Below are 8,742 nucleotides of genomic sequence, written 5' to 3' on the forward strand. Positions count from 1 at the left end.
GCTTTTCACGGGGCATGAATTGGCAGACTATCTCATCAACTGGTATGATGCTACTAGTATTTATACTAGTAGATGCTGATGCATAGCCTGACAATTGACATCTCGTAGGACATCGCAATGTTAAAAATACCAGTCGCTAACATTGAAAAAGGATAGAACGTGAACTAGTTCGGCTGAAACGCAAACCGGTAGAATTCTAGTTCACAACTAGTAGCTTTCCCTGCAGGGTACGGCTTCGTCTATATCGTCGCATGGATAAAAGATTGTCGCAAGCGCCTTTTTGGCGATTTTTAGAAAGAATGAATGAATGTCAAAGCGCTAGCAAAAATGCTAGACGAGATTTTGCAAGAAAAGCGTAAACAAGTTGCATAAGTGTAACGTCATACAATCAGCGATTCATTCAAATTCACTGAGAGCGGAATAGCGATACGAGATGGGCGCCACCCCTGTTCGGATATCTCCTTTAGTTTCCGGTTTATTGTCGAAAATTTCATCGGTAATTTTTGTAGTACAATTGAGTAAATAATATACATACTTACATATGGGGAGAAATTCTGTTGTTTTCAACTCGCGCTGGTGGTATCAAAATGTACGTAAAAATCCAAACACACCATTTCGAAGTAATTTTTCCTCAGCTTTCCAACAGCGTTTTCAGATTTTCCGAAATTTCGGACTTTACTATAAAAAAAAACGTATTATATCTCGAAAAATCTTTTTAATCGGAAGCTGGGTTTTTTTTACATAAAAAAAGTTATTTTCCTCAGAGTGCCCAAGCATTTTCCCATGAGTAAGCGAAATAGTGAAAGTACAGCACGCGACGCGCACTTTGCCCGATTTTCGCACAGCAGTCGCTAGGCTCGGTCGTTCCGTTGACCCGTTGACCCTTTATTTATTAATTCTAATAATTATGTTTCTTTTTAACCGACTTCCAAAAAGGAGGTTATTATTTCCTCTTTCTTTATATCTCCGCGGCTACTACAATGGATTCAACTTTAACATTGAAATGGGTAAATCCTTTTAACAGAGATAATCTCCCTACACGTAAAGATTTATTTGACTTTCCTTTACAAATGTAAAGTATATTTACCTAATTCTGAAGCAAAGATAGCCAGTGTAAATTTTTGCGATGAAAAAAGGGACCGAAAATAACAGTAATTTAAGGAGTGCGTAATATAGCTTCAGAAGCCATTATAATTTGTTTTACAATGATTTTGACAAATTTTAGGGTTTAAAAAGACATAAATAGTAGGTTTTTTGAAAAGAAAAATATTATACTTCTAAAGTTTAAGGAATGAATTTTCCAAATAAAGGAAGATAAGAAATGTATCAGAAATTAGTTTGAATATTGTTAAAAATCAAGTTTCGCAGAAATTCAATAGGAAATTTTACCTTAAAAGTATTCCTTTGTCTCCTAGGACCTTAGGTCGGTGCACAGATCAAGTTGGTGTATTTATTGAAACTGCAATTAAAAAGGAAATTAATACAGGCAATTTTTTCAATATGATTGGATGAAAGCACAGATATAAATGTCCGCGCCAATTGGTCATGCGTATACGAAGCCTAGATTCCAACTACGATGTTTTTCGGTACAAACGTTTTAGGGAAACATGACCGGAAGAAGGAGCGAAGGTTCTGTGGGAGTGGTACAGCTACTATAACTTTTTCTTCCACAAACACATTTTTTCTGATTTAAAATTTTTTTGCTCCAAGCAAAGAAATAAATTGAATGCAAGCCATTTAAAAAGTATAATTTTAACAAGAAACTGCACCAAAAGTATATACAGTGAAATTCCTCCTAACCGGGCACTTACCGTCGCAGTGTTTAATTAATGAATATTTAATAATGAGTATTACATAAACAAACATTCATATTATTATTACATATGTATGTCACTAGACACAAATAAAGGCGAGAGCTCAAAAGTTGACCGCGAAAAAAGACGCATAAAAAACTATAACGAAGAAAGACTCTTAACATAGTTGTCGACGAAGAAAAACGCGTAAACTTATTTTCGCGGTAAACTATGCTTGCGGGTGTAACAATATGTAAATTCCCCAAAGAGGTTTTGGAGAATGATGGTGAAGTGACAGTCCTCGGTCAGGTATAAATCTATATTTACACATATTTCTTCGCCGTTAACTAGGTTACGCGTCTTTCTTCCCCGAAGATTTTCTTAAGCGTCTTTTTCGTAAACTTTTTTTACGCGTCTTTTCGCCGCCAAAACGATATGTTATATACATAAATATATGAGATTAAGTACATTTTGAAAAGTCTCTGCATTTCAATACCACTTTGATTGAACAAATTTTGTAATGGTTGATTGCTTAAACATTTATACTTTTGATGTGTTGAAAAGGTAGTCATTTTTTGCAAATTGTTTCAAACGCGCAACACGTTTTATCGCCTCATCGTACGATATCACAGCGCACGGCAGTGCGCGCGAGTGACGAAAGCAGCAACAGTAGCATGCTGAAATGACTCGCTTATATATACACGAGATTTGGAAGTTTTTATCCAGACGTTGGAAAGGTCTTGCAGAGTGTGTCCGGAAAATATATTCAAGCTTCGTAAACGATTAACCGGATTCTTAAAAATTAGGCTAAAGTGTTGCGAAACAAAAAACGTTTTTGTGCTTTTGCCGGTTTTAGGGGGCATATGGATGGGTACACCCAACATATTTAGTGTTATTCTATAGGCCGATACCTTTCAAACGATACCTTATATATTAAGTTCCGGCCACTAGTTGGAAAGATATAGAGGTAAATGTGTTTTGGTTCGTGTCTCCACTACGAGATGCTTTGGTATGTATGTGGCCCATCATTTAATTTTTTTCAAACTTTCAGGAATTAAAGTACATAAAAAACTAAGAAGGTTTTGTTCCACGATGTTTTGATTCGTACGCCTGTGTGGACGTGGCTGCTGCCTGAAATTCGAAAAAAGGCAATTTTTTTAACTACCACTGAGGCCGCACTACTCAGTCCATGTCATTGATGTGGATATCAGTAGAAGGGTCTTCAAACAAGCTATCTAACGCTATCTTTTGTGTTTATAAAATATAAATACGCCATAACGTTATCGCCTGAAAACTAAAAATCGGGCTGCTGAAAATAGAGATTTCGGGCATTTTCCCAAAAACTGGTCAGTCGATTTTATTCTAGGTTTCCACAAGTCTAGCCCAAAACCTTAGCTTTCATCCGGTATATAGCTTATATCTGGGAAAACTCTTGTTGTGGAGATATTGCTATTCAAATTGAAAAAATGTTGCTCCAAAAAGGGTCAAATGGTTAAAAATTAACATATCCGTCTAATTTGGTTACTTTGTGATATAAAAATAATATACCCAGTTCCCCAAAAAAAATCGCCCATTCCCCGATTGCCACTTAAACCGAAATTCCCTGCAAATCGGGGAATTTCCCGCGAGTTGACAATTTGAAGGATGCAGCTGTGCTAATCACTTCGTACATGTCTTTGAAACCACAATTTGTGTGTATTTTAGAGTTTTTTTCAGTCACATGCCTAAATTGTAACATTCTTCCCCATTTTAATTGCAGGTATGTATACAATATTTAACTATGCTACATGGGTTTATCACCCGCACTTAACCTACCTGGTATTTACCTATAGTTGTACATAAATATGTATGTATGAATGCATTTAGTTCACCCAATGTTCCGCTACTACTTACATACATATGTATAAATTGCCACTGAGCAAAAACACTTGAGAAAAACTCTTTAGTTTAATAGCACGAGTGCAACACCGTACACGTGATAGAAGTAAAACTTCTTAAACAAAAGCACATGTGTGCGCCCCACACCCAGTAGAAATCTTAACAAAAATTGAACTACAAGGCAATCAGACGAATACAGTTGTTAATTGTATCCAAAGTTGGTACCAAGTTGATAAGTTTTTATCATTTCTCATATTTTTTTTATTTTTAATTTTTTCGAATACATATCATCCTTGATATCATCATATCTTTGATTATCCTTTTTCGCTTTATTCCGTATTCGAAAAACTATGTGTTTCAATGGACACATCGATTTGAATCATATATGTAATACTCCTATATTGGCAGTAAGAGCTAGTACCGTCCGAAAACACTACAGTACAGATATATCAATAAACACGTACGAAAGAAAAGGAACACATACGTTTGTAAATAAACATGTACACGACACATTTACAAAATCGGCCCTCAAGTACACAATACATTGACAAAAACAGTACTAGACTGTCTCGCTTTGATTTCGAAATGCTTACGCATTGAGATGTTAGCTTACTACCAATATAGAAGTATTACATATATGATTTGAATACATAATTTAGATTTAGAGAATATTTTTAGCAATTTATTTGAGAAAAATAAAAAATTTAGTTTATTGTTTGTATTTTCGTCGATTTTAAATTTGCTACCCCAAAATAATTGATATCAAATAAAACACCTCTTTGAAGTAAAATTTTCGAGTGACGAAAGCTGAACTAGAAACACAAAATTTATTATATCAATTTCGTGACGAAAATTATACGCATTTTTTAACTGCCTTTCAAACGTATGGAAAATCTTTTTTTATTTATTCGGAACGTTGCGAATTTCCGTTTACTGCTAGAAACACAAGTCACACTTCATTTCACAAGGCTTTTATTATTCACAAGAACGAAAACACCACATAGTAAACTTATAAAAAAAGGTTAAAATAAAAATTAATCTAAAGCTTAAGGGGCATATTTTCACAGCCAAATATATATATTTAAGGAAATAAAAGACATCATATTAAAAAAATGTAATTGTAAAAAATACAGGTCAACCTTCCTTCAAAGAAAAAGTTGCATAAACGTTGAGGTGTGGTAATTTTTACACCAGCATCAGCAAAAACATAACTGATCAATAACGACAACGAAATGAGAAGATACTAAGAAAATCAAGTTGCTGGAGCGCAACGTAGGAGAGTAATTCAAAAAAATTTAAAGGGAGGGTAAATTTTACCACCACCACAGTTAAAGGTTAACGTAGAAAAAGATTACAGGTAAAAACCCTAGGTTCTTTAATAAAAGCAGAAGATTATGTCATGATATACAAATACATACAGCCTTTAAACCAAAATGTGACTTACGATCTCACAGAAAGTGAAGTGCTTAACTTATTTTTATTCTGCTTTTAATACATATACATATGTATATTTTTACAAGATTTTTCTTTAAAAGACGTTGAACAAATGTACATATATTTGTTTTAAACATTCGTTGTTTTTGTGAAAGCTTTAAAATTTTTTGTTGGTACATTTTTATTTGATTTGGTAAATTTTTTGGTGATTTGGTGAATTTTCGAAAAATTCATTTATCATCCCTGAACGAAATTACTCCGCGCTCACCAATATACTCGCAAAGCATGATTCAATAATACAAGGTTAGATAATTATTGACAGCCGCGGTTTGACACTCCCTTACAAAAAGTTGCATTTACGAAGGATGAGGAAAGGGGAGGAATGAAATCCATTGCTGCGAAAATGGTAGTAGAAAAGTACCAAAAGTAGGCAAATAGTAGTGAAATTCCTTTTGTAAATTCTAAATTAATTTTAAACGAAATATTGAAAGAAATGACAATATATCTACGTGAATTACGCAATTTTTGTGTTATTTAGCCGTATAAAAACTGCAAAAAGACTCAAAATTAAAATAAAACTACTATGAGATTTATGTAAACATCCAATTTAAAAGCAGTTTATGTTTTCATCAGTTAAATGCGCTTCATATACATATACAACTAAACCTATTGCACAAAAGCTTATACTTCTATTTCACAGCAAAGCAACACTTTTTCCAAGTAAATTTGCAAAGAAGCAACACTTTCATTCAAACAGCTTCTCTTTGATCACAGGAAACTCTTTTGATTACTCATTTGTAACGTTTTAAGGGCAGAAGTACATATGTATAAGTGCACTATCGATACATACCCTGTAGGATCTCGGAATAGACTTAGAGCACACCACAAAATAGACTGCAAGTGATTGTAAGTAGTCCAAAGTTTGGTCCAAAAACATGTAAAATTCTATTTACATTTAACATTGAATGTCCTAGGCTCGGACCAATTGTCCGCTTCTGCATTATACTGTAACCAATTTAGGGGGAAAAATTAATAAATAAAACTTGCGCCAGCTGCGATTCGAACCGGGGTTCTCAGATTTTCTAAGCGGATACTCTCTCTGCATTAGGGTGGCCAGATGCGCTGATTTAATTAGTACATGTGCTGATTTTTTTCTATTGTACTGATTTTTAAGAGCCCAAAATCAGTACGCAAAATCTACTGATTTTATGAGTTTGTACTGATTTTTATATTTAACTAGCAGACCCGGCGAACTTCGTCCCGCCCAAAATTAATTTTTTTATTGAAACATTTGGTCCAACGTTCACGTTCAAAGCGTTATACCGGGAAGAAGTCCTTGCGGCGCGATAGTGAATCGTCCTTGAATCTGTAAAGTATATTTGGTGGCAATTTCTAAACTGGTGAGTATCATTGGTCCACATTCTGTTTAGTCACCGTAAAGCAAGGACCGCAATGGTTCTGATGGTTGATTGAACGGAAATCAACGGTATCTTATAGCCATTTAAAATTTGCACTTTATGATACTAAAATTGGCTGAACTACAAAACTACATCAGCTATAGAACCTTCCACTTAGGCTTAAATTAAAGCTAGAACTACAGACTACTATCCCTGAAAGTACTATTCCTGCACCTTGCCCTGATGGTCACCTATACTCATTTACTTTTTACCGTCCAAAAATAAAAAAAAATACTGGAAAATTATGCAATTGAAAAAATGGTGTAAAAATCAGTGTTAGCTGTTCAATAAATGACTATAGGTGACCTTAGGGTCAAGGTATAAGAATGGTATTTTCAGGGATTGAAGTCAGAAGTCCAAGGCTTAATTTAAGCCTAAGTGGAAGGTTCTATCACATTTGCTTAATTGCGGTAGCTACTCAAACTTCCTAAAATCAGTTATTTCTGTTCAACAAATGACTATAAGTGACCCTCAAGCAAAGGTGCAGGAATTTGCAAGGATAGTGTTCGAGAGTTCTAGCTTATGTATAAATATTATGACTATTTTTGTATAACGTGTTATTTTATTTTTTTCCCCTTTATCTGTGAGGAGAGTGTCCGGTAGATAATTAAACAAATAAACAAATTTAGGTCTAAGTGAAAGGTTCTATTGCTTTTTGTTTCTTTGCTAGAGCTTCTCAAATATTGAAATAACGCGATTTTTTGACACTTTGGCCTCGTTTTTCTTAAAGTCTGGAGCTGACGGAAACCTTATGCTTACGGATTCGTAATCAGCACACAAAAATTCGGCAAAAATAGCGTTAACATTTGTTGCATCAAATTTTTTTCCATTTTTGTTGGCCTGTGTAATAAGTATTGTTATAAAGCCAATACCCGCATGTTTGCGCCGACTCCAAACACCTTTCGAACTGTAAACCAACGACTCGATTCTATTCAACGCATATGGATAATACGGGTATCGAATTTCAAGCAAATCGGACCATAAATACGATTTTTTTTAATAGATCGGTATCTAGTCCACCTATCACAAAAAATATCCTATATGTTAGCCCAGTCAAAAAGCTACCTGCGTGCCAAATTTCAAGCAAATCGGACCATAAATAAGACTTTTTCGAATAGATCGGTCCCTGGCCCACTTAACGGAAAAAATAGATCCTATATCCTAATCTAGGCAAAAGGCTACCAATGTACCAAATACATTTTTTAACGTAGCTCGACCCCTCCGCCACCTATCGAAAAAATTTAAACTCTAAACACCTTTCCAAAAAAGCAGCACCCATTCGAATTGGTTATGAAACACAGGAGAAAATTGTTCCCAATTGATTCATGCTCCCAATGAATTTCACAATTATCTGAAATATCAAAATTTTTCGCCTTCTTCCGGATTTTTCCGAGCTTTCCACTTGGAATTTTCTATTCTTCCATTCGAATGCCATCCCGAAGGAATTCCACACAAAATTCCATACATAAAAACCAATTTTCGATTTTTTCAATTTTCCGACTTTCCCGGAGGGTTTTCCCAAAATTTTCTTTAGTAAAAACCTTCTCCTGGCAATTACGAAGAACTAAAAAAAATTTTGTTAGCCAAATCGGCCCAACCGTTCTCAATTGATGAATTACTATACATCTTTCACACCATTTTACAACGCTTTTATCAACTTGCAATGTTGTGTGTCCAGAAACTTTCAATGTTGTGGATCCAGAAACTTTCAATGTTGTGTGTCCGACAACATAAAACCTTTGCTTTGAAAAGTTCCTATAAAAAAGCATAGTGCATAGGGCGACATCTGTAGTGAATAGGGCGAGGTAGATGACATCTGATGTCGCCCTATGTACTACGTTTTCTACAGCGGAAACAGACGACACGCCATTTCTTTAAATAAAATTAATTGGTGCTCGTTTGTATTTACATACATATGTAAATGCATGTGTGTGCACCTTTCTATTAATATCGTTGAATTATTTTAATATCTATTGCAAAATTTTATTCAGACAGGACTAAAAAGTAGAAAATAAATAATATAAAAAAAACTTTTTAATATACAACGCTTTTATAAATGGACTAAAAAGTAGAAAATAATACTTCTCAGTCCCATAGAATTTGTTTTGATAACTTTTGATTTTGAAATTTTAGCAAAAGTCATTATAAACAATCTATGAAATTGAAAATGAAAAACGTGG

General features: G+C 34.4%; 1 protein-coding gene across 3 annotated transcripts in view; it reads right to left on the reverse strand.

Annotated features, from left to right (window-relative positions):
* LOC108358890 (uncharacterized) overlaps window positions 1-8,742 on the reverse strand; it is a 117,880-nt gene that overhangs the window by 18,100 nt on the left and 91,038 nt on the right. For all 3 annotated transcript variants that reach the window (XR_001846844.1, XR_001846845.1, XR_001846846.1), the window contains exon 2: window positions 1,390-1,459. The gene's annotated coding sequence lies outside the window, so the exon portion shown is untranslated. The remainder of the gene's footprint in view (window positions 1-1,389; window positions 1,460-8,742) is intronic.

The sequence above is a fragment of the Rhagoletis zephyria genome, unplaced genomic scaffold (assembly GCF_001687245.7).
Source record: "Rhagoletis zephyria isolate East Lansing unplaced genomic scaffold, Rhagoletis_zephyria_1.1 Rzeph_scaffold_00311, whole genome shotgun sequence".
NCBI lineage: Eukaryota > Metazoa > Arthropoda > Insecta > Diptera > Tephritidae > Rhagoletis > Rhagoletis zephyria.